The 25308-nt window shown below is 39.5% G+C and overlaps 1 protein-coding gene across 1 annotated transcript in view; it reads right to left on the reverse strand.

Moving 5' to 3' along the window:
- Positions 1 to 22046: 22046 nt before the first annotated feature.
- The window catches only part of TSEN15 (tRNA splicing endonuclease subunit 15), a 78472-nt gene continuing 75210 nt past the window's right edge, over positions 22047 to 25308 (reverse strand). Inside the window, exons 4-6 of the transcript XR_010122920.1 lie at positions 24744 to 24859; positions 23328 to 23613; positions 22047 to 22790 (exon numbers count right to left, since the gene is read on the reverse strand). The gene's annotated coding sequence lies outside the window, so the exon portion shown is untranslated. The remainder of the gene's footprint in view (positions 22791 to 23327; positions 23614 to 24743; positions 24860 to 25308) is intronic.

The raw sequence follows: 25308 nt of genomic DNA on the forward strand, positions 1-25308 counted from the left end.
CCCCTAGGCTTTGCATGCCTAGAGAGGAAACAGTGCCAACAGGCTGGGAGTGCAGGCAGACTGATGGAATGGAAACAGTTCATTGTTCTCGTATTCATTCAAAAAATGTTTATTGAGCACCCAATATGTGCCATGCACCTTTCAGTACCTTGGGGCTATAGCAAAGGGCACAATTATGGGATCTAAGATCAGACAGAATTGAGTCAAAGCCCAGCCTTTGACATGAGCGTGTTCTTGGGCAAGTCCCCTGAACGCGCTGATCTCCAGATTTCTCATTTTTAAAATGTAAATCATAACATATTAATATTAATAATACTATTTTGCAGTGTTCATGTGAAATCAAGATGTAGGTATGATAGGCATGCAATAAATGTGGCTGTTTGGTTGTTCTAAAATAGATGAACAACTATGTATAATGGTTGAATATGCAAGTGGAGAGGTAAAGAGAAATAATTTTAATTTTTGACTCAGTGCATGGGCATGACAGGAAGAGAAATAAAGCTGCATACTGTCAGCCTTTGCATGTGCTGTTTCCACATGTGCAGATTCAGCCAATCTTAGAAAATTGGAAAATACTTGAAAACATTTAAATAACAATACAACAATAGAAAAATAGTACAGCTAAAAATAATGCAGTATAACAACTATTTGCATAGCATTTACATTCTATTAGGGATTATAAGTAATCTAGAGATTATTTGAAGTATACAGGAAGATATGTGTAGGTTATATGCAAATACTATGCCATTTTATATAAGGGACTTGAGCATCTGTGGAATTTGGCATCTGTGGGGGTCCTGGAGCTGATCCCCTTCAGATACTGAGGGACAACTATATAGACAGGTGGCATTCTAGACCAGGGTATGCCTAAAGCAGTGTTCCTCAAGGTTCAGGAGTTTTCTAAAAGAATGATGTAATTTTTCACTTTAAAACTAGACTTTGATGATTATCTCATTTACATAGATGCATATACAGTTGACCCTTGAACCACACGGATTTGAACTGTGCAGGTTTATTTATATGGATATTTTCTTCTGCCTCGACCACCCCTCAGACAGCAAGACCAACCCCTCCTTTCCTTCTCTTCCTCAGCCTACTCAGAAGACGACAAGGATGAAGACCTTTATGATGATCCACTTCCACTCAATGAATAGTAAATATATTTTCTCTTCTTTATGATTTTCTTATAAATATCTTCTTTTCTCTAGCTTACTTTATTGTAAGAATACAGTATATAATATATACAACATACAAAATATGTGTTTATCAGCTGTTTATGTTATCAGTAAGGCTTTTGGTCAATGATAGGCTATTAGTTGTTAAGATCTGGGGAAATCAAAAGTTATATGCAGATTTTCCACTGCATGTGGGTTGGTGCCCATAACCCCAAAGTTGTTCAAGGGTCAACCGTATATCCATACATATAAATATAATATATATGTACTTACAAGTTTACATATTCTAAGTTATCTGAATGTCCAATTTATAATCCAGGCACTGCATGATTTAAGCCTGTATGTATTTACATGTATATCACAATGTGTAATAAATTAATGCTAAGTAAAGCTATTTATTTTCAAAGCTAGTGAGGAATGAAGAAAGGTGGACTTAACACAAAAATGCATTTGCACAGCAGGGTCCATTTTATACAAAGGAAGGTTTAGAAGTCGTTTGAATAGAGAGAAATTGAGAGATCAGAGAAGATGTTTGCATCAGGTACACGATAATATGAACGGGCTGATTTCAAAAGCACATGGGCTTGGAGAGTCAGTACCACACTACATGTGGTAGAGATTTCATTTTACAAAAACAATATTAGGTCACCTTTCATGAATGTTATTAATTACAATTTTACTGGTTTGTGACTTTTTGGTATTTAAAACATAAATATGTTAGTTGTATATAAACACTAAAGTAAAATGAGCTAATACCTGGTTTTATACTCTACAAATTTAAATAACATGTTAATAAATAAAAATAATGTAAGTCTAATCTAGGGATCCACTAGACCTCTAACAGGCAAGATATGTTCTTGGTTTAGGACAAGGCTGCTGGATTCCTTCCCGTGTGTAGAAGGAGAAAGGCTTATTAGAAATGCTGCCATTTTCCGGAGGAGGGCCTACATGAGCCAATTCCTGGAAACATTCCAGAAGTGAGGCTATCACAGAAGATCTTGGAAGGGTGCAAAGCAGCCTGTACTATTGAGAACAGACTCTGTTTCCCCAGCTTTCTCCCAGTTGAACCTCCTGACTCACAGAAACCTGACCTTCTATTGCTTTTCTCTACTTTTTTCACCTACTTATTCCACAAATTGCAGATGTACCACATGCCAGCTGTTGTGCTAAGCACAGGGATGCAGTAGAGAACAACATGGACATGACTCCTGTCCCCAAGGAGCTTATAGTGGAATGGACCATTGTATTCAACTTTAACTCTCAACTCTCACTTCCTGGTCTTTTCTACAAACCTAAGTCTTTAGAATCATACACCGAATTCCCACCCAACTTTTGCAAATAAACAAACTTCTTTTGATTTATTCAGTGACATACCTAGAAGACAGCATGTCCCAGGTGTGTCAGGGACATTTTCTCCAGTCTTTTTCTTAGTGCTTGTCTAATTCTAGGCTAGGTAGCTACAAAGAGCAAGGTCTTTGGAATTAGGGAGCCGTGGCAAGTTAGGTTGGTTCTTTGGAAGCAGAACCTGAGGCAGGGTTTTGAGGACACGAGATGCATTGATTTAGTCAAGAAAAACTTGTAATGGAGGAGGGGAAGCGGGAAAGTGAAGGGGGAAGAGTGAAACAAGAATGTGTTCTCAAATGTGATCCCCAGAGGACTTTGGAGTATAAATGATGTCACAGACTTTCTGCGGAGTATGTATGTATGTATGCGTGTATATTGGAGGTGAGGGGTGACTGGGGGGATAACTTCCTAGCTAAGGCAGCTCCCAAGGGCTTTAAGGATAATTTCCAGAGAAGGGAGAATCTGTGAGCTGTCAGCTTACCACCCTGTAGGATGAGCACACCAGCCTGATAAAGGGGATCTGAGTGGGACACCAAATGATCCCACCACACTGAGGTTCAAGTGCAGGGTTTGCCTTCACAAGTTAGCATGACCCTTATATAAGATGACTGTGAAAATCACCTAGTACCATAGTTGTCCCTCCCTTTCCCTTCAGGCACTACAATTAGAAGTTCTTGACAGACAAGCCCGATTAGAAAATCTACCTGATTTATACTTGTGGCTTGGCAAGAAGGTGAAATCTGTCACTGAAATCCATTATGCTTTATCCTTATTTCCTGCACCCCACTCCTGAACCACATGGAGGAATCCATCCTCCACCTGTCCCTGTGCTCACCCATGCTTGGGTCATTACCCATAAAGAATTAGTTTCTTACCTGTCTAGAATTGATACCTCTCGGGCAGTGCTTCCCAAACTGTATTCCATTAAACTGTAGTTTAATGAGGTCAGGGAATAAGGGTTGCTGTAGACAGAATAATTCACCTGCCACCAAAGTCCACATGTAATCTCTGGAACCCATGACAATGTTCACTTACATGGTAAAAGCAACTTTGCAGAGGTGACTCAGGTTGGGAACCTTTGAGAAGGAGAGAGTATCCTGGATTATCCAGGTGGGCCCAATCTAAACACATAAGTCCTTAAAAGCTGAAAATCTTTCCTGGTTGTGGTCAGAGGGAGATAAGACAGGAGGAGGAGAGATTCAAAATATGAGAGGGATTTGACCCGCTATTGCTAGCTTTGCTGATGGAGGAAGGGGCCGTGAGCCAAGGAATGTGGGCAGCCTCCAGAAGCTGGAGAGGGCCCTCAGCTGACAGCCAGCAGGGAATGGAGCCCTCAGTCCTGTAAAGGCAAGGAACTGAATTCTCCCAACAACCTGAACTACAAAGGAAGCCCATCCTTCTCTTTGAGCCTCAAGAAAGGAACACAGCCCTGTGAATACCTTGATTTTGGCCTAGTGAGACCTATATCAAACTTCTGACCTCCAGAACTGTAAGATAAGTTTGTGTCATTTAGCTGTTATGTTTGCGGTAATTTGTTGCAGCAGCAATAGAAAACTGATATGGGGCTCTGCTCAGATGTGTCTGGGAAATGACGCTATAGAACATATTGATCATCTTGTTATGGAAAAGTCATAGTAAAAACAAGACCAATAATAAAACATTAATTGAATCAAAGAGCAGATAACTTGTTCACTACAAAGAGAAAAGCTGACACTGCACTGATTCGTAATTCTGTGTTCTGATAGCGTCACATGTTGTGTGCAAATAGAGGGCTGCTGCAGACTCGCAGCATCCAACTCCGTTGTCATAGTTACTCTCTGAAGAGAAAGATGCCCTGACAAGGACCAGATTGACTGTGGTACGTGGTGGGAAGGTACCCCAAGGTGGCCAGATGCCTCTACGTGTGTGTCAGAGATGCCTTCTGAAATCTGTATTCAGTCAGCTCTGCCCCAAATGGAAACATAGTCATTTGCATTTGAAAGAGGAGGAGTTGTTCTTCCATCCTAGGAAAGTTGTTCTTTCCATCCCAGGAAAACAAATATCAACAGAAGCAATGTTTTGAAATGGATTTTGCCCCCAATTAAGCATTAACTACTCTTGGTAACTTCTTGTCGTCATTTCCTATCCTTCTTCCACTCAGTCCTTCCTCACTGGCCACACTGGACTTCTTATTATTTTTTGAACATGCCAAGCTTATCCCTGAGACTGTTGCTGCTCTTCCCTCACCCTGGAATGCCCTTCTTCCAGAGGTTTGCTTGTTTCGCTCCCTCACCTCATTCAAGTCTCTGCTCAAATGTTCCCATTTCAGCAAGGTCTTCCCTAAGCACTTTATCTAAAATAGACACCCCTCTCCCTAATAGTGTCACTCCCCTTACCCAACTGTTATATTTCTTTATGGAGCTTCTGTGTTTATTTGAGCAGTTGTTTGGTGTCTCCCCACCAGACTGTAACCTGCATGAAGGCAGGCACCTTGTCTTTTGCTCACTGCTATTACAGCCCCAATTTCTGGCAAATGTTAAGTGCCCAGTAAGCATTTGTTGAAACTATGAAGGACGTGCGTGGCGTCTTGGTCCTCTGCTGCCTGGCCACCCCTCTTGTATTCAAATGCCAGCTACTTTGCCACCCCAATTTCTTCACCAAATCCAGGTCCTTCCCCTGGCCCTATGTAACTGGTATGGCAGATTGCATTTTTCAAAGATGATCACCACAATCTTATATCCCATACCACATGACCTTCTTACAAATTAATGTTAATGCCTCTCCACTTAAGAAGAATATCGGTGTTCCCTCTTGCGTGGGTGCTGACCTGTAATGGTGTGACTGTGCTATGACACTATGTAACCTCTAAGGGTAGATCACAAAAGGCTATATAGCATTTGCCCCATTTTCTCAGGTCTCTCCCTCTGGGAAGGCAACTCCCATGCTGCGGGGAAGTCCAGGCCATATGGAGAGACCATATGTAGGTGTCCTGACATAGCCAAGCTGAGGTCCCAGCTGACAGCCAGCACCTATTTTAATGTATGTGAGAAGGTCTTTGAGATGACTTTAGGCCCATGCATTATCTGACTGTAATTCAGGAGACACCCCAGTGAGAACCACCTAGCTGAGGCCAGTCAACCCCTCAACTCCAGAGATGATAAAACAATGATTGCTTTTGTTTTAAACCACTAAGTTTAAGTGTGGCTTGTTATGCAGGAATAAATAACTGAAACAGATGGGATATGGAGTTGGCTATTAAAAGATCTAACATCTAGCCTCTATTCTGTGCCACTCATATTCTTCAGTCCCTGGACAGCCCAAGGACTCAGTTCCAAATTTCCCAAACCATAGCAAACATGGGGCCATCTCTTCTAGCCTTTATCCCAGGGTGATTTAATGAAAATTGGTCATCCTTGGGAATTGTGTCTATAAAAAATACATATATATTTCGAGATTGTCCTATGATCACAATTTAGAATTTGCCTAGAGTCAGTTGCTCTTAAGATGAATAAGTCATACAGGACAGCAGTGTTATTGAGCCCCACTCCACTGTCAGTCTTCTCAGCCCAGCCCCATGCCAGTCCCTGGTGGCAATTCCTTTTCCAGGCAGTCCTTACCCTCTATAAAGCCGGAATCTCTACCTTTCCAGTCAAACTCACCTCTGCAGCTGTAACAACCTGTCATAAGGCTGCTTGGTTGTTCCTACCCACCAGTTCTTCCTCAAGAGTTGGGGCAAACCTAGAAGCCACTCTCCCTCACTGGGCTATTGCTGGGGCCAATCTAGGAGGGCTTCTTAGGGAGTTAGCATCATTGCTGACTGGGGGCTGGATAGCAAACCTATGGTCAGAGCTGTTCAAATGCAGTTAACCATCAAGTCTGGAGAATAAGTTGGAAATTGAAATATATGCAAAAAATATTGTGTGTGTCTATACCTGGGGGAAGAAAACAGGGATACTGGATGGGAGGATGTATAGAATTTGTCAGTACACAGTGTTTAAGATCATAAGACCTGGTCTTAGCTGGGCCTGGGTTTGAATTCTGACTCCACCACTTACAAGCAATGTGCCCTTGGGCAAGTTCCTGACCCTCACTAAGACTCAATTGCCTTATCTGTGAGTAGAACTAGTAATAGAGCCTCCCCCATAGAGAGGCTGTATGCCAGAAACAAATATGCATATCAAAGCAAGCACTGAAAATTGGCACAAGGAAAGTCCTCAGTAAATGGGAGCCCTTGTTTTTCACTGAGCTGGGTCAAGAAGGCTCTCCTGCGGGTAGGTTAAGGCTGCAAGAGTCTGGACAATGATCTCGGAGTTGGAGTGGAGAACACTGAAGTGGATAAGGCCATCACTTTGCCTTGGGGCTGCTGGATAGGAGTCCTGGGCTTTTATATTCCCTTGCCCTTCCCCCTGAACCCCCAGAGCCACCTCCACCTCCTCTACAGCTGCCATCCTTGGGTTACTTTTGAGCAGCTGAATGTGTGGGCTCCTGGGACTAACACCCTGGGAAAACTCCACCTCCCTTCTCTCCCATATCTCATTTGAAGGTTGACTGAAGGGCCAACTTGCAACACTTAACGTAAAAAAAACCAGAAAATCCACTTATTGCCCTTGGTTTCCCACGAACTAGTGGTGGAGCAGTCGCACTTGCACGAAACAGCATGTGCTAAAATAGGCAGTTTGAAATATTCCTGGCAGATGGCGCTAAATATAGATGCAGTGACAGATTGCCCCCACAGAACAGCTCTTCTCCTCAGCATTAAGAATGTGCTGGAGCCAAGAAGCTTCTCTTCAAGCTTTTCTTTTCCAGAGGATTGTGGCAACAGCCCCAGGATCTCACCATGCTAGGGAACTGCTAAGATTTAAAGAAGGGCGGTACCTCCGAGGGTGAACACCAGCATCATGCTGAGAGCTTCCCAAATCCCACGAGGGACAAAATGAAAAACAGAAAGGATGCAAATATGAAGGGCCAATGAACTGGATTCTATCTATTGGCCCTTTTGAAGGGTCAATGCTCTCCTGAGAGGTCTCTTACGTGAACAAAAATCTGCTGAATTTTACTGCTGGAAACAGTATAGTACAATGGTTAAGGGCATTTGGCAGGGAGTCCGAGTGCTTAGATTTCAGCTCTGGGTTTTCCCCTCACTAGCTGTATGAGCTTGGTCAAGCTACTTAACTTTTTGGTGCCTCAGTTTTTTCATCTGCAGAATAGGGATAATAATATTATGCACTTAATGTGAAGATTATATAACACAACATATGTAAAGCCATGCACAGTGCCTGATCAGAATAACTATTGCATGGGTAGGAGCTATTTTACCTAATGGACTAGAAAGGAGAGAGAGAGGTATCCAAAGTGACTGAAGGATTTTAAGGCTGAGAGGAATAATTTGGATAAACATCTTAAAGACCCAGAGAATTCTCTCTTAAACCTTAATGACAGTCTGCCAGTCTGTGGCAAGTGCACAGTGCAGGGCCTAGAAGGTGGCCTTGTGCTGTGAATCTGTCCATGTTACATGTCATGCTCCTTTGCAGCTATGCCTCTGGCTTCCTTCTATCCAATTCTGTTCTCTCCAGATTCTTGAGTTAGAATTTCTGAGTGTTTATTTTATGCTTTGTATGGTGCTAGGACCATGCCCTAAAGGCTAAGAGAAATGTTGGCTTTTATTTTATTTTATTTATTTATTTATTTATTTTGAGACAGAGTCTCACTTTGTTACCTAGACTGGAGTGCAGTAGTGCAATCTCGGCTCACTGCAACCTCCACCTCCTGGGTTCAAGTGATTCTCGTGCCTCAGCCTCCTGAGTAGCTGGGGCTACAGGTATGTGCCACCACACCCAGCTAATTTTTGTATTTTCAGTAGAGATGGGATTTCGACATGTTGGTCAGGCTAGTCTCAAACTCCTGGCCTCAAGTGATCTGCCCACCTTAGCCTTCCAAAGTGCTGGGATTACAGGCATGAGCCATCATACCCGGCCAAACTTTGGCTTTTAAACCATTCGTGGAGAACTAGAATGCTCTTGACAGCCTGAGTCCTGCTCCTGGAGTCAGAGGAATCCTTTCTAGACAGCTTTTCAGTAGGGGATTGTGGTATAGGCAACCTCTGCAGGAGAATTACAGAACTATGTTCAGGGCTCTGGCTTCATAAATGACAGGTCAGTGCATGGTCTCATCGTATAGATTTGCCTAGATTCTTACATCTTGTATTAAAGTAAAATAACTGCTTTACAAAAAAAAACACCCCAGCATTTCAGAGGCTCAACAGAGTAAAAGTTTATTTCTCTCTCAAGCAAAGTCTATTGGCACTGGGATGGGGAGGAGATGGGGTGGGGTGTCTCTGCTCCATACAGTTATTCAAAGACCCAGGCTGACACAGGCCCTGCCATTTCAACTTGTGGCTTCCAGGTTGCCTGGGAGTCATCATCCAGTAGCAAATGGAGAAGGCACATTGAGAACCACAGTGGGAAGATTTTTTAGGTCAAATCTAGAAGTGGCAGACATCACTTCTACTCATATTCCATTGGCTAGCACTTAGTCACATGACCACAAGTGATGCAAAGGAGGCTGGGAAGTATCCTTTCTGTATGTGCCCAAGAAGGAGAGGAGAAACAACAATTTGGATAAGCTAGTACTCTTTGATACACTTCTTGAAGTGTTAATTCAAAAGCAAGTGACATTTTGAAAAGACATTTTGAAGAAATTCCAGAACTTTTTTCACATTTCCTGTGCTGTTTTCACTCTGTCTTTGAGTTGGACTTGCTAAATAGTTGCTTCTATCTATAGACATCTCTTCTTGTAAAGTCTTATAATCAAAGCATATCATAGCTTCCCTACAATGGGACTTCGGTTGATCTGTTTCTTACAGCCTAAGTTTCCTTGTGAATGCCATGGTGAACGAGTGCCTGCTTTTAAGAAGAAAGTAATAATTTTTTAAAAGAAAGCTTGTTTCCCCCAGTGCAAGACTCAGAGTTTTGCATTTTGCATCATTGCTGAAGTCTTAGTAGGAAACTGCTATGAATATTCCTCGAATGCTGTTTGAACCTTTGTATAAACAGGTTGCAAAAGAGCCTAGTAGACAAAGAAAAAAGAGAGAAAAGAACACTTTCATTTATAAGAGAACTAGTCCTATAATGACACAGTAAAGCTTTCCAGAGTTTTAAGTAGGAACCACCAGATGCTTTTCTCAGTCTTACTAAAGTAAGTTATAAGCATAGATATAATAATATTTGAATTTTTATAGCATTCTCTTACCTTTATGATCATTTTTAAGGACATTAAAAATGTGCAATATAATGAAAGTAAATTATACTGCTAGGGCTTTAAAACCCTAACAAAATATTCTATTACAGTCAAAAATTGCAATAATATTGTTGGGTTTATAGTCTACTACTATAGTAAGAGACAAATGTTATAAAATGTAATATATACTCTACCCTGTGTATACTTCTGACACCTCTTATACTTTATTACATTTTATTTTTTCACTAAATGTTTTTATGTAGACCAATAGTTCCAAGATCTTGTTGTGCATCAGAATCACATGGAAAGCTTGCTATAAATAGATTTCTGAAACCCACCCTGGATCTACTGAATACAAAAAGTGGGATGGGGTCATATGTATTTTTAACAAGTTTGCCATATGATTTCAATGCACACCTAAACTTGAGAACCATGCCTCATGCGTCTTAACATTTCCAGTGTCTGGCATACAGCAGGTACTTAATATATGTTTGATGGATGAATGAGTGAATGTATAAATCAAATAAAATAGCACTCTTACAAATAACTTTGTTGTTGAGACTAAAGCGTTAAAATAAAAATTCATTTGTTATTTACTGCCACAAATATTGAAGACTGGCTGGGCATGGTGGCTCATGCTTGTAATCCCAGCACTTTGGGAAGCCAGTGCTAGAGGATGGCTTGAGGCCAGGAGTTCGCAGCCTGGGAGGCAAAGTGAGACCTCATCTCTACAGAAAAATTGTTCAAATGAGCCAGGCATGGTAGCATGCACCTGTAGTCTCAGCTACTCAGTAGGTTGAGGTGGGAGGATCACTTGAGCCCAGGAGTTGAGGGCTTCAGTGAGCTATGATTATTCCACTCCACTCCAGCCTGGGTAACAGAAAGACTCTTCTCTCTTAAAAAGAAAAAATTAAACACAAAAATAAATAATTTCATCATGGGAGAGCCGTAATAATAAATTCAATTTATTTGTACAGTGCTATTGCCATGTTTCACTGACATTATTCAAATTACCACTAGAATGCCAAAAGGTCACTGATGGATTCTGGAGTCATTGAGAGAGTATATCACACTTGCATGGTGCACAAGGACTGAGGTAAAGTAATTTTTTAAAGAGATTGAGTCTGCCACCAAGGCTGGAGGGCAGTGGCATGATCATAGCTCACTGTAGTCTTGAACTCCTGGACTCAAGCCATCCTCTTGCCTCAGCCTCCTGAGTAGCTGGGACTACAGGTAGGCACCATCATGTCCAGCTAATTTTTAAAAAACTTCTTTAGAGATGAGGTCTTCCTATGTTTCCCAGGCTAATCTTGAACTCCTGACCTCAAGCAATCCTCTTACCTCAGCCTCCTGAGTAGCTGGGATTATAGGTGCAAGCCACCATGCCCAGCTCTGGAGTGAAATTATTTTGATGAAAACACAGCATCTTTCTTTTCCTTCCTTTCTTCCTTCCTTTCTCTCTCTCTCTCTCTCTCTCTCTCTCTCTCTCTCTCTCTCTCTCTTTCTTTCTTTCTTTCTTTCTCTCAGACAGAGTCTTGCTCCATCACCTAGGCTGGAGTGCAGTGGTGTGATCATAGCTCACTGCAGCTTCAAACTCCTGTGCTCAAGCGATCCTCCCACCTCAGCCTCTCAGGTAGCTGGGACTACAAGCAGACACCACCATGCCTGGCTAATTTTATAGAGACAGGGTCTAGCTATGTTGCCCATGCTGGTCTTGAACTTCTGGCCTTAAGGTGTCCCCCCACCTCAGCCTCCCAAAGTGCTGGAATTACAGATGTGAGCCACTGCACCCAACACAGACTCTTATTAACACAAAAGTCTTCATGTTACCAAGTGTTATAAGTACCTCTGCATAAGAACTATTTATCCAGTGTCAAGAACAATTGCAGGATCATTCACGTAATGAGAATTTATTATTAAATGATAAGTGCTTTACCAGTAGTGAGACTCCCCCAAAGCAAGGATAATTGTAAGTTTTCAGAAAGATGATGCATACCTTCCTGGATACAATATTCTCCTCATTTTCCTCCTACCTTTCTGTATGCTCCTTCTCTGACTTTTCAGGCTCATCATCTTCTACTCAGCCATTAAACATCACTATTCCTCAAAGTTTTATCCTAAATGCTTTCCCCTTCTCATTCTGTAGAAAGCGTGACCCATCTCCCAGCTTTAATGACCAGAGATTTATTCATGGGGCCCAAACTGTTTTCTCCAGCCCAGACCTCTTCCCTGAGTTCCAGTTGGTTATACAGACCATATGAGAAAAGTTTGTAAAACTTAGGCCTAACTTTCATGGGTAAAAGAAAAATATCAGTCAATCTTTTCTTTCATTTTTAATTGATTAAGCATATATATTATGTAAAGTAACTGATATGCCAGATACATGAAACGTATCTTGCTATCATATGCCAAGCACTCAAGAATAAAAGTGCATGCTGGATTTTTCTGAAGTTGTTGTATATTACAGCCCTCCAAAGCAGGATATGCATTAAATTTCAAAGCTACACCAAGGCATGTATCTAAGCAGATACTGTCAATCATGCTAAAATGGAAGAATACTTGGCTGGGGTCCTCAGCACCTAATCCTGGAGCAGTCACCTATGGCAACTTGTCTCAGGTTCAGGAGGAAAAAGTACAGATGCAGGGGAAAACATTTTTGCGTATTGCTCTGAAGTTTTAACCCATCCTTTCCTTCCCCACTTGTGATTTAATACCTACTAAGATGTACAGGGCCACCTGATGCCTTTGCCTGGAGAAGGCAGCCAAATAGTCCGGATCAAAATCAAGCACAGTGGCATATCTCCTTGATACCTATACCCAGTTCTGGTCTTGAAGTGCCTACCACTTTGATAACTAGAAAATGCAATGAGCAAGGAGGCCAGGTGTGGTGGCTCATGCCTGTAATCCCAGCACTTTGGGAGGCTGAGGTGGGAGGATCACTTGAGTCCAGGAGTTCAAGACCAGACTGGGCAACAGAGTTAGTCCCCATCTCTAAAAAAAATAATAAATAAATTAAAAAAATAAAAAAAAAATTTTAAAAAGAGAAAAAAAGGTAAAGAAAAAGTTTAGTTGGGCAAGATGGTGCGTGCCTGTAGCCTCAGCTACTCAGGAGGCTGAGATGGGAGGATAGCTTGAGCCCATGAGGTTGAGACCAAAATAAAATAAAATAAAATAAAAATTCAAGGAGAGAGAAATCCAAACAAAAAACATGAGGAGAAAGGGAAAGTTTCTCCCTGTGGCCAAAAGCAGTAGCAGTAGTTACCCCCTTATATCTCCCACCCTTTGCCCTGAATTTCTCAGGATTCCACTGGTATTGACCCATTTAAGATTATTCCAGATAGTGGGATGAGGAGTCTCGCACTCACCCGAGAAACTAGAAGGTGCCATTTGTTTGGTGATGAGTGCATGTGTTCAAAAAATATTATATTCTTGAGTGACAAGTATGTGTCAGGCACTGTTCTTGGTGCCAGGCATACATCAGTGATAAAAACTACCTGACAGCATGGGACCTTTATATTCTAGAATATGAATAAAATACATACTAAGTCAGGTGAAGATAAATCCTATGGGAAAAAGTAAAGTAGGCATGGTGGATAAGGAGTGCCAAGCTATTTCAATAACCCGAGCAAGAAATGGCAGTGCTCAAAAATGGTGGATGGAAATTTTTATACTCCGCTCTCAATAATTGATAGAACAACTAGACAGAAAAGCAGCAAGGATATAGAAGACTTAAACTTACCACTTGACCTCACTGATATTTATGAAACATTCCACTCAAGGATACCAGAATAGACATTCTTTTCAAGCATACATAGAACATTCTCCAGAATAGACCATATGCTAGGCCATAAAAACAAGTTTCAGTAAATTTTAAAGATTTGAAATAATCAAAAGTATGTTCTTCGAAAACAATGCAATTAAATTAGACAACAACAGAAGGAAGTTTGAGGAATCACAAAATACTTAAAAATTAAACAAAACACTTCTATCTAAACTATTTGTCAAATAAAACGGTAGGAAAATTTTTAAATTTTTGAGATAAGCAAAAACAAATACTCAACATATGAAAAATTGTAGGATACAGCTACAGCAGTGATTAAAGTTCAGGAAATATAGAGTTATACATGCCTACATTAGGACAGAAGAGAGATATTAAATCAATAACCTAAACACCCATCATAGGAAACTAGAAATAGAGAAGCTAACTAAACCCAAAGCAAGCAGAAGAAAGGAAATAATAAAGACAAAACTAGAAAACAATGAGATAGAAAAAAGAAAAATAATAGAGAAAAATCTATGAAACCAAAAGGTGATTCCTTGAAAAAAATAAACAAAATTGGCAAATCTTTAGCTAGACTGATCAAAAAACAAAAGAAGACACAAATTACCAATATCAGGAAAAAAAGTGGGGCAATCACTACCAACCTTAAAATTAAAGGATTATAGGTGAATATTATGAACAACTTTGTACCAACAAATTAGACAATTTACATGAAACTAACACATTTATAGAAAGACACAATTTCCCTAAACTGACTCAAGAAAAGATAGAAAATATCAATAGATCCATAGCAAGCAAAGACATTGAACTGGTAATTTAAAATCTTTCCACAAAGAAATACTCCAAATGACTTCAATGGTGAATTCTAACAAATATTTTAAAAATAAATAATTCTAATACTTCACACTTTTAGAAAAGAGTAAAAGGAAACACTTGCAAATACATTATATGAACCCAGTATTACCCTGATACAAAAGTCAAACAGACATCTCAAGAAAAGAAAACCACAAACTGATATCCCATTGTGAACACAGATGCAAAAATCCTTAAAATTTTAAGAAGCTGAATCTAGAAAGATATAAAGAGAATTCTATGCCATCACTAAGTGGAATTTATGCAAAGAATTCAAGTTGTTTAGTATTCAAAAATCAATAGTATAATATACCATATTGATGGAATTAAGAAAACCCACATAATCATTTCATAGATGTAGAAAAAGCATTTTAAATAGATGTAGAAAAAGCATTTTAGATGTAGAAAAAGATGTAGAATAGATGTAGAAAAAGATGTAGAAATAGCATTTTAAAAATCCAGCACCCATCAGTGATAAAAACTATCAACAAAATAGGAATACAAGGGAACGTCTTTAACTTGGTAAAGGGAATCTATAAACAAACTATAGCAGATATCATACTTAATAATAAAATATTGAGTGTTTTCTTTGCTAAAATTGGAAATTAGGCAATGTTCTCTACTCTTGTTCCTTTTACTAAACACTTTACCAAAGTTTCAGCCAGTTTAATAAGGCAAGAAAAAAAATTTGTTATTCTAATTGGATGGAAGAAGTAAAACTGCCTTTATTCACAGACAACATAATCTTGTATGTAAAAAAGAAATCCTAATAAATCCACACATTTAAAAAATCTATTAGCACTAATAAATTTAGCAAGGCTGCAGGATACAGGACCAATCTACAAAAATCAGTTGTATTTCATATACTGTTGATCCTTGAACAACACAGATTTCTATGAGGGTCCACTTAGACATGGGCTTTCTTCTGTCTCTGCCACCACTGAGACAGTGAGACCAACTCCTCCTCTTCCTATTCCTCCTCAGCATGCTAATGAAAATGACAAGGATAAAGACTTTTAAGATGATTCACTTGCTTAATGAATAGTAAATACATTTTTCTCTTCCTTTTTATTTTCTTAGTAACATTTTATTTTCTCTAGCTTACTTTCAAGAATGCAGTATCTAACACATATAACATAAAATATGTGTTAATCAACTGTTTACATCAGTAAGTCTCTAGTCAACAGTGAGCTGTTAGTAGTTAGGTTTTAAGGGAGTCAAAAGTTACATGCCAATTTTTGAATGTACAGGGGTTGGCGCCCCTAATCCCTTGTGTTGTTCAAGGGTCAATCATTTTAGCAAAGAAACAACCAAAAATGAAATTAAGAATATTTCATAGCATCAAAAGAATAAAATACTTAGAAATCAATTTAACGAAAGAAATACAAGGACAAGATTTATACAATGAAAACTATAAAACATTGCTAAATACATGGAGTTATAATTCATGTTCATAAATTGGAGATTCAATCTTTTTAAGATAGCAATTCTTCCCAGAATGAAGTATAGATTCAACACAATCCCTATAAAATTTCTAGCAGAGCAATTTCTTTGGTAGACGTTGATAAGCTCATTCTAAAATACATAGGAAAATGCAAAGAACCTAGAATAGCTGTAATAATCTTGAAAAAAGAACAAAGCTGGAGAACTTACACTCCCCAATTTCAAAGTTATAATAAAGGTACAATAATCGAGACAATATGGTATTGGCATGGGATAGGTACATAGATCAATAGAATAGGATTGAGAGTCCAGAAATAAATTCTTCCATTTATGGTCAGTCGATTTTTGACAAGTGAGGCAATTCAATTCGGGAAAGAACAGTATTTTCAACTAATGGTTGTGAGACAATTGGATATTCATGTACAAAACATAAAGAAAAAAGAACATAGACACCTCATAGTATACACAAAAATTAACTCAAAATGGATCATTGAGTTAATGTCTAAGTAAAATTATAAAACTTTTAGAAGAAAACGGGAAAAATCGTGACATTAATTAGGCAAAGAATTCTTAGATGTGACAACAAAAGCATAATCCACAAAAGAAAAAACTTAAACAAAATTAAAGTTTTTGCTCTTCTAAAAAGTCATTAGACAATGAAAGGGCAAGGCAAAAACTGGGAGAAAAGTTGATGAATCATACATCTGATAAAGGACCTTGTATCCGGAATACATAAATAACTAATATAATTCAATAACAAGAAGACAAGCAGCCTAATTTAAAAATGGCCAAAAGGTTGGTGGCTCATGCTCATGGTAGCTCATGCCTGTAATGCCAGTGCTTTGGGAGGCTAAGGTGGGAGGATCACTTGAGGCCTGAAGTTTGAGACCAGCCTAGACAACATAACAAGACCCTAGCTCGAAAAAAATTTTTTTAAATTACCGGGCATGGTGGCAGGCACCTGTAGTCCTAGTGACTCAGGAGATTGAGGTGAGAGATTGTTTGAGCCCAGGAGTTCAAGTGAGCTATGATCACACCACTGCACTCCAGCCTGGGCAACAGAGTGAGACCCTGTCTCAAAAAACAAACAAACAAAAACAAACAAAAAACAACAACAAAAACAAAAGAATGGCCAAGAAAGTTGAAAAGACATTTCTCCAAATAAAATACAGAAATAACTAATAAACACATGAAAAAATGCTCACATCACTAGTCATTACGGAAATAAAATTCAAAACCAAACTAAGATACTACTACACTCTTACTAGAGTGGCAATAATTAAAAGACAGATGATAATCAGTATTGGTGAAGATGTGGAGAAATTAGAACTCTCGTATGTGTGGGAATGGAAAATGGTAGAGCCACTTTGGAAAATAGTGTGGCAGCTTCTCACAAAGTTAAACACGTATTTACTATACAACCCAGCAATTCCACATGTAGATATTTACACAAGAGAAATACAAACTTCTTTCCATACCAGACTTATGTATTAATGATCATAGTATCCCCAAACTGAAAACAATCCAGGTGTCCATCAACTAATGAAAGAATAAATAAAATATACTATATCCATGCAACTGAATACTATTGAAACAATGAAAAGTAGCAAACTATTGATATATGCTACAACATAGATAGACCTTAAAAACATTATTCTAGGCCAGGCGCAGTGGTTCACGCCTGTAATTCCAGTGCTTTGGGAGGCTGAGGCTGATGGATCACAAGGTCAGGATATCAAGACCATCCTGGCTAACATTGTGAAACACCGTCTCTACTAAAAATACAAAAAATTAAACCCGGCGTCGTGGCATGCACCTGTAATCCCAGCTACTCGGGAGGCTGAGGCAGGAAAATCGCTTGAACCCGGGAGGCGGAGGTTGCAGTGAGCCGAGATTGCACCACTGCATTCCAACCTGGGCGACTGAGCGAGACTCCCTGTCAAAACAAAACAAAACATTATTCTAGGTGAAATAAGCCACATACAAAAACATACATACAGGTTGAGTATCCTTAAACCAAAATGCCTGCAACCAGAAAAGTTTCAGATTTCAGATTTTTTTTCAGATTTTCAAACATGTGCATATACAAAATGAGATATCTTGGGGGTGGGACCCAAGTTTAAACATGAAATTCATTTATGTTGCATGTACACCTTATACACATAGCTTAAAGGTACACTGAATCATCAGAAAGCCCAGGTGTCACTGTCTCAGCCACCCATATGGACAATCTGTGGTTGTTTGGCATCACCACATTTCCTGACTCTAAATGTAAATGCTACCAATAAGCAATCATGTTCCTATACTTATTCACACATAAGTACTTAACAGTAAAAAATATTATTTATCTTTAATACCTTAAAAAAACATGTGTTCAGGGTAATTAAGCAGCACAGTAGCATCACCAGAATCCCTGTATCAGCTGTCAGACAACAGCAGCAACGAACAACAGGCTTTCAGTCTCCACCTGCAGTGCTGTGTTCTGACTAAAAGGTTACTGTATTCTGTATGGTTTTTTTTTTAGGTGAGAAAAAACATCAGAAGCAGTTGAAGGACCAGAAAATGGGTCCCCTAGCAATGAGGAGGCGTTCTGCTGGATAGATTTTTAAAATGTTTCCTCAAGTCACCTGCCACATTAACTGTTGTTTTTTGTCTTAAAAATCTCTCTTTTTATAAACTGACATGATTTCTTGTTCCGTTGTGAATCCACACTGCTCTAGTCCTTCAATAAACCCATCATACATTTTCACCATGTCCTCTACAGACACTTTTTGTGCAGTGTTAACAATGTCATCTTCATTGTCATTATTATCGCCATCACCTCAATTCAGAACCATTTCAGCTATTTCACCATCAATCGGTGTATGAACAACCAGAGGCTTATTATCAATGTTAAAATGTCTTCAATATCTACTTCTTCCAACTTACTGACAGCCTCTGAAGATATATTTTTTGCATATGTAAGGAGGTCAAATATCTTTTTTTTCTCAGTTGACATATGGAATCCTTCAAAGTCACCACCTGGTTCATCATCCTTACTGAACATCATTGCAGGCCAGAGGTTGTGCCAGAAATATACAACTGTGTATTTAGTCACTGGGTTCCAAGCATTGGCAACAGCACACACAGCATAGTTCATCCTGAACTTCTTTTGGAAAGCTTCCACACTCACACCTCTGTTCACTGCTGCCAGCATGCTGTTCCAAAAAAAAAGTTTGTATATTTACTTTTCATTGATTTAAGGATACATGATCAATGAATTATGTCACATTTGGGGGAAAGTCCATGGCATAAACACTATTTTGATAGAATTGCAGCTGGAGGATGAGCAGAACAGTTGTCAAGGAATAACAAAAGCTTCCAGTTATCATCCAGTCCAACTTCCCTAGAGTGAGCACAAGCTACTGGTACAAAATATTTTGAAACCAATCGGAAAAGATGTTCCTGGTGATACATGCCTCTTTGTTAGCATAATAATGGACTGGTAAGAAACTCACTTCTTGAAAACAGCGAGGATGTAAGCTTTTGACTATCACAGCAAGTATATACCAATATGTGCCTGCTGCATTAGCACATCCCAGTAGCTATTCTGTTCTTGGCATCCTCAATTATTCTTGTAGGGGGCATCTCATAAGTCATAGTCAGTGTCTTTCTGGGGCAATAACACCAAAAGGGTGATGTTTCATCAGCATTATAGACTTGTTCTGGTGTCAGATTTTAATCAGTGATGACTTTGGCAAATTTGTCAATAAATTTTTCCATTGCTTCATGATCAGCAGACACTTTGTCACCACAAATATTTAAAAATTTAGTGCCATGTCTTTTCTTAAATTTCTGCAACCAGCTTGTTGAATATCCACAGTTCCGTTCCATTTTCAGTTCACTCTGATAGATCTTTGCTTGCTTCACCATCAGCATACTATTAAGTGGCATGTGTTCACTGCAACGCTGATGGATCCACTCCTTCAATACACAATCGAGATCTTCATTTTAAGCTTTATGCAGCGTTTTCCTATTTTTAATCAAATTCTGCTCATTAAGCATAAAAATTCCACAGTTTATCCTTATTTTCATACACGGTGATCATTCCAACACCATACTCTTCCATAAGACATTTCACACTTAGACTGCTGTTTAGTATCTGTTCTACAGACAAACATAAATATGTCCTCTTTTTCTTATTACTATTACCCATATGCAGACCTTTTTGACATTTTCAACAGTATCTTTATACCACAGAGCAGAGAATAAGCAAAAAAACACAAGGAGTAATACATGCCATCTTGGCTCCCCGTGGGGCATCATGGGGAACATGCTATTGGCACATCTGGCCTGCACGTGTGTCATTTTTATTACCCTTTGTGAGTGTGCTTGCATGGGGGAATCTGGACATTGGGAAGAAAAGATGTATTGCAGCTGATGGGGGCTGGGTGGGTCTATTTTCTCTTGAGGAGGCTGAATAAACTGTGTGTTGCATGCCTGCATTTTGACTGACTGCAACTCATCATGTGAATGAGGTCATGTGTGAAATTTTCCACTTGTGGTGTGCATATGTAAGGAGGTCAGGCATCTTTTTTTCCCTCATTTGTGGTGTCATGTCATGCTTGAAAATTTTCAAATTTGAGCATTTTGGATTTGGGGATTAGGAATGTGCAACTTATACTGCTTGATTCCATTGATATAAAATGTCCAGAAAAGGCCAATCTATAGATATGGAAAACAGATCAGTGGTTGCCTGGGGTTGAAAGTAGAAGCAGAATTGATTGCAAATGGACACAAAGAAATATTTCAGGCTGACAGAAATGTTCTAAATCTGGATTGTAATGATGAGACCATACAACTCTATACGTTTATTAAAAATCATTGAATTATACACTCACAATAGGTGAACTTTATGGTACATAAATTATACTTCAATACAGCTTTTTTTTTTTAAGAGGGTATGTGGCTTGGACCATACATCTCAGAGGAGAGGTGGTAAGTAGTAATAACAGATGGCGGAAGACATTACAATAACAGGCACCAGGTAAATGGGGTGATCAGGGTCTTGATCCGGGGTCATTACACAGGTCAATAGACCCATTATACTTGTGCTTCATTTTTCCTCCATGAACTATTCTTATAATAAATTCTTATATTCTTGACCCTTTAGTATATGAATCCCAGGAGGGCAGAGACATTTGCCCGTTTTTTTTTTTTCACAGCTGTTCACCCAGGGCCTGTCATTTAGTAGGCCATCAATAAATATTTTTTGAATGAATAAAGGGCTGAAGAGCTGACAACCAGGGGATAGAAAAGTAGCTATGAGTAGAGCTCAAGCCAGGTAGCTCTTCCAAGGCTCTGAGAGTGTAGCCCTAGAAGCGCTTTAACCTGAGTCACTTCCGAGGCTCAGGATGCTGTGCTCCTCCACACCAGGCCTACTCCACTTTTTCATCCCATTAGTAATACTTCACCATATCTCAGGCCCATGTGTTTCAGTTGGAGACCAGGCAATATTTCACCCCATCCTTCCCTATCTTAACTTCTTTTTACAGCTCAATGTTAAAACAAGTTAATCGAAAACACCTCCTCAAACTCACACCATTCACTCAGCTCTTGCTATCCTGATTGCCATATTTTTCACTTTATCTTTGGAATTTTGCTCCATTATTTTGCATTTCTGAGAGACAGAACAGAATGTCTCTGACTTGCCACCTTGAGAACCTCCTTCTAAGAACCCAGCAACCAAAAGCATAACACAATTGGTTTTTAAAGAATTGAGGTCTGGCCGGGCGTGGTGGCTCACGCCTGTAATCCGAGCATTTTGGGAGGCCGAGGCAGGTGGATCACGAGGTCAGGAGATCGAGAGCATCCTGGCTAACATGGTGAAACCCCATCTCTACTAAAAACACCAAAAACTAGCCAGTCGTGGTGGTGGGTGCCTGTAGTCCCAGCTACTTGGGAGGCTGAGGCAGGAGAATAGCACGAACCCGGGAGGCGGAGCTTGCAGTGAACCAAGATCGCACCACTGCACTCCAGCCTGGGCAACAGAGCAAGACTCTGCCTCAAAAAAAAAAAAAAAAAAAAAGAATTGAGGTCTTACTCTGTCACCCAGGCTGGAGTGCAATGGCACGATCATAGCTTACTGCAACCTCAAATTCTTGGGTTCAAGCAATCCTCCTGCCTTAGCATCCTGAGTAACTGGGACTACAGGCACTTGTCACCTGCCTGGCTAATTAATCTTTTTTTTTTTTTTTGTAGAGACAGGGTATTGCTATGTTAGACCAGGCTGGTCTACAACTCCTGGCATCAAGGGATCCTCCTTTTGGGTCTTCAGCCACCCCAAGCTCTGGGATTACAGGTGTGAGCCACTGTGCCTGGCCTAAAAATGTTTTTTAAACATTTTGAAAACACCCACCATGCTTTAGTGAGAGAACACTTTTCTTCTACCTCCTGTTGCATTACTAGTCCATTAAATTGCTTCACTCCACTCCTGAAGATGCATTGTCTACAGCTGCACCTAGCCCGACAGTCCACTATGAAGGCTCTGATTTAGATCCTGCTGGGGGACCACCTATATTGTCTTACCAGTGGTCTCCCAGGCTATAAAAATCTCTGGAGACTTGTTAATCATTAAATTTTAAAAAGGCAAGAAAATGAAAATCAGAACAACCCTAATGTAAAATTCCTACATGTCTGTCCCTTTAGCAGCATCTAACTTTTTATCTTTTCATGTATTTCATATACTCTCACCACACCTACACACACACACACACACACACACACATTCCTTTTCATTTTCCTTGCTTGCTTGTTTATGTTTGGTTTCCAACCCTAAATATTGGAGCTGAATTCTGTATTCCATCTATTAGTGTCATCACAGAAGACATCACATCTTCCTGAGTTCATTTATCATTCCTCCTCCTCTCTCAACATCCTTTTAAATATGCAAAGTCTCATCACAGTATCGCGGTCCCAGCAGCAGTCGTAGCTGCACTTGTCTGCAAAGGAAATAAGGGAAAGATTGCAAGAATATGATGTGAATACATAGTCTACCTTGGAATCATGGACTCATTCATTTTTCATGTATCCAGAAAATTTTTACTACATTTCTAATGTGTGAAGGTCACTGTGGAGGTGCTTCAAGGAATGCTAAGATATAAAACACAGTCTTTACCTTTAAGAAATTGCCACCAAGTAGTGGAGATAAAACATATGGAAGAAGAGGGTAGGGGATGACAAATGCTAAGCATTAGAGTGGGGGCTTCAAAGGCGAGCAGGCGTCTGGCCAGAGGAGGTGGCACAGAGACAGTGGCTTGGTGGTGGCATTTGAACTGGGTCTTAGAAGATGAGTATGGCTTGAAAGATAGAGAAGGGGAGGCAGAAGAGAAGGAATTCTAGGGCAAGGGAGCAGCATGAACAAAACCATGGAAATGAAGAGCTTAAACTGTATTCTTGGATGAGACCAACAGCAGGGGCTCCTCCTTCATCAGATGTACCCAGAAAGTAGAGCAACAACACAGATGTCCAAGTCTCACCCAGAGATTCTGCTGGAGCGCTCTTCCTACTTCTCTCTGGAGGGCCAGCTCCTTCTCACAACTTCAACTGTGAGATTATGTGTCAGCTTCTCACAAAGGCCCTTCTCTGACCACCACATCTACAGTAGAGCTCCTTCCTGCCAATGTCCTCTCTCTCTGCCTCCTTCTTTCCCATCATAGCGTGTCATAATTTATAATCATTTTGTTGATGTTTGTCTGCTTGTCTGACTCCAATGGTAGCATCAAAAGTCTCTGATAACAGAGACCAGGACTGATTGTTTAGTGCCTGAAAAATAGTAAGAGTGCAATTAATATTTGTTGATTGAATGAGTGAGTAATTGAGCTATTAATGAACAAATGAAAGTTAAACATTTTTTGAGACAGGGTTGATGATTTTATTTATTTATTTTACATTTAATGAGTGCATACTTTATTATTTGTCTTTAAATCTTTCACCAAAGTTCATTTATTAAATCTATATTTTCTATTTCGGGGAAAGTCACATGACTTTCATGGGACTTGGACACTTTTGCTTTCATAGGTATCTTTGTCCAAAAAATATTAAAATTATGTTTTACAACTGTGTTAATATAATTATGCATATAATACAATTTGGATTATGTTCTTTTTTCTTTTGATTGAAAAAGAAATTAAAACATCCTGGACCTCTAAAAGCATTGTGGGACCTAGGTGCTGTACTTCCTGTATCTAATAGGTAAATCAGCCCTGTGAGTAGTAAAATTGTTTTTAAAGACTTAATAGAAAACAAGGCTAGACAAATAGTATGGGAAAAGATTATAGAAGGACTTGTACACCAGATTTTGAGTTTAGTAAATTTCAACTTTATTTAGGAGGCAATAAAAATCACAGAGAGTTTGAACTAAAGAATGATATTTCAATATGGCAGAGTCATTGTAGGAAGAAGAAGCTGCAGGACAAACGGAGAAGATGCTGGTCAGGAAAGCTCCAGAATGTGGTTCAGACCCCACGAGATGAAAAGGATTGAACTGTGGGTGATAGTGATGCTCTTCTTGCTGGAAGAGCAAAAGCTAACCTGAGAAAACATGTGAATTTATCTTACAACCAACTCTCTAGGGAGGGTGGATTTAAAGATGGCTGTGTTTCTGAACCAGAACTGGGAGAACGGTGTGATCAGGAACAGAAGTAGTGTCATCCAGAGAAGAGAGACTTGGTGGGGAGTATGATGGGATTGATTTGGGATATGTTTTGGGGAAGGGATACTAGCTGAACAACCAAATGGAACATCTTAGCAGTCAGGCACTTAGAAACATAAATCTGGAATTCTAGATCTCCAAAATTTTAAACAATTTTCAGACAACTTAAACGTTCTTTAAATCATAGTACATGAATAATAAATCAGCAAAGAATATTTCTAACCAACCATCTAAATATTACCTCCTCTTCGTGCTGGCTGATTTGTCCCAGTAATTATACCCAGTTAAGGGGTCCCCCAAGTCTCCTGCCTCTTCATTCTTCTTAGCCAAGGAAAAGAGAGATTCAAATAAATTCTTCTGTAATAGAAAGTAAATGTTAAGTTCAATGAGTTCACTCTTATTCTCAATGGGCTCTAATTAAATGAGCTAACTGGTCATAGATGGTTAACTGGTCATAGATGGTTAGCATTATATCTTTAATTAGTAGAGGCTTAAAATCTCTTTTTTTCTGTAAACCTGATTAGCAAGCTGGAGACTTGCAGCATTTCAACAGGTCCCAGCCAAAAACAAGGTTGGGGTAAGGGCAATTTCAGCATTCAGAGGGCAAGGAATAAGTGGAGTTCATGTCTTCCAGTCTCAATGTTGGTACCCCGTGAGATAGATGCTACAGTGGACAATTTCTCCTAAGCTCCATCCCTACCCTAAGCTACCAGGCTGCTGTGAATTTTTCATATTAGAATCAGGCTATATTATAACACTAGAGTGATGGGAGTACATGCTGTTCCTCTAGGTGGAATTTGAGCAAT

The sequence above is a fragment of the Pongo pygmaeus genome, chromosome 1, assembly GCF_028885625.2.
Source record: "Pongo pygmaeus isolate AG05252 chromosome 1, NHGRI_mPonPyg2-v2.0_pri, whole genome shotgun sequence".
NCBI lineage: Eukaryota > Metazoa > Chordata > Mammalia > Primates > Hominidae > Pongo > Pongo pygmaeus.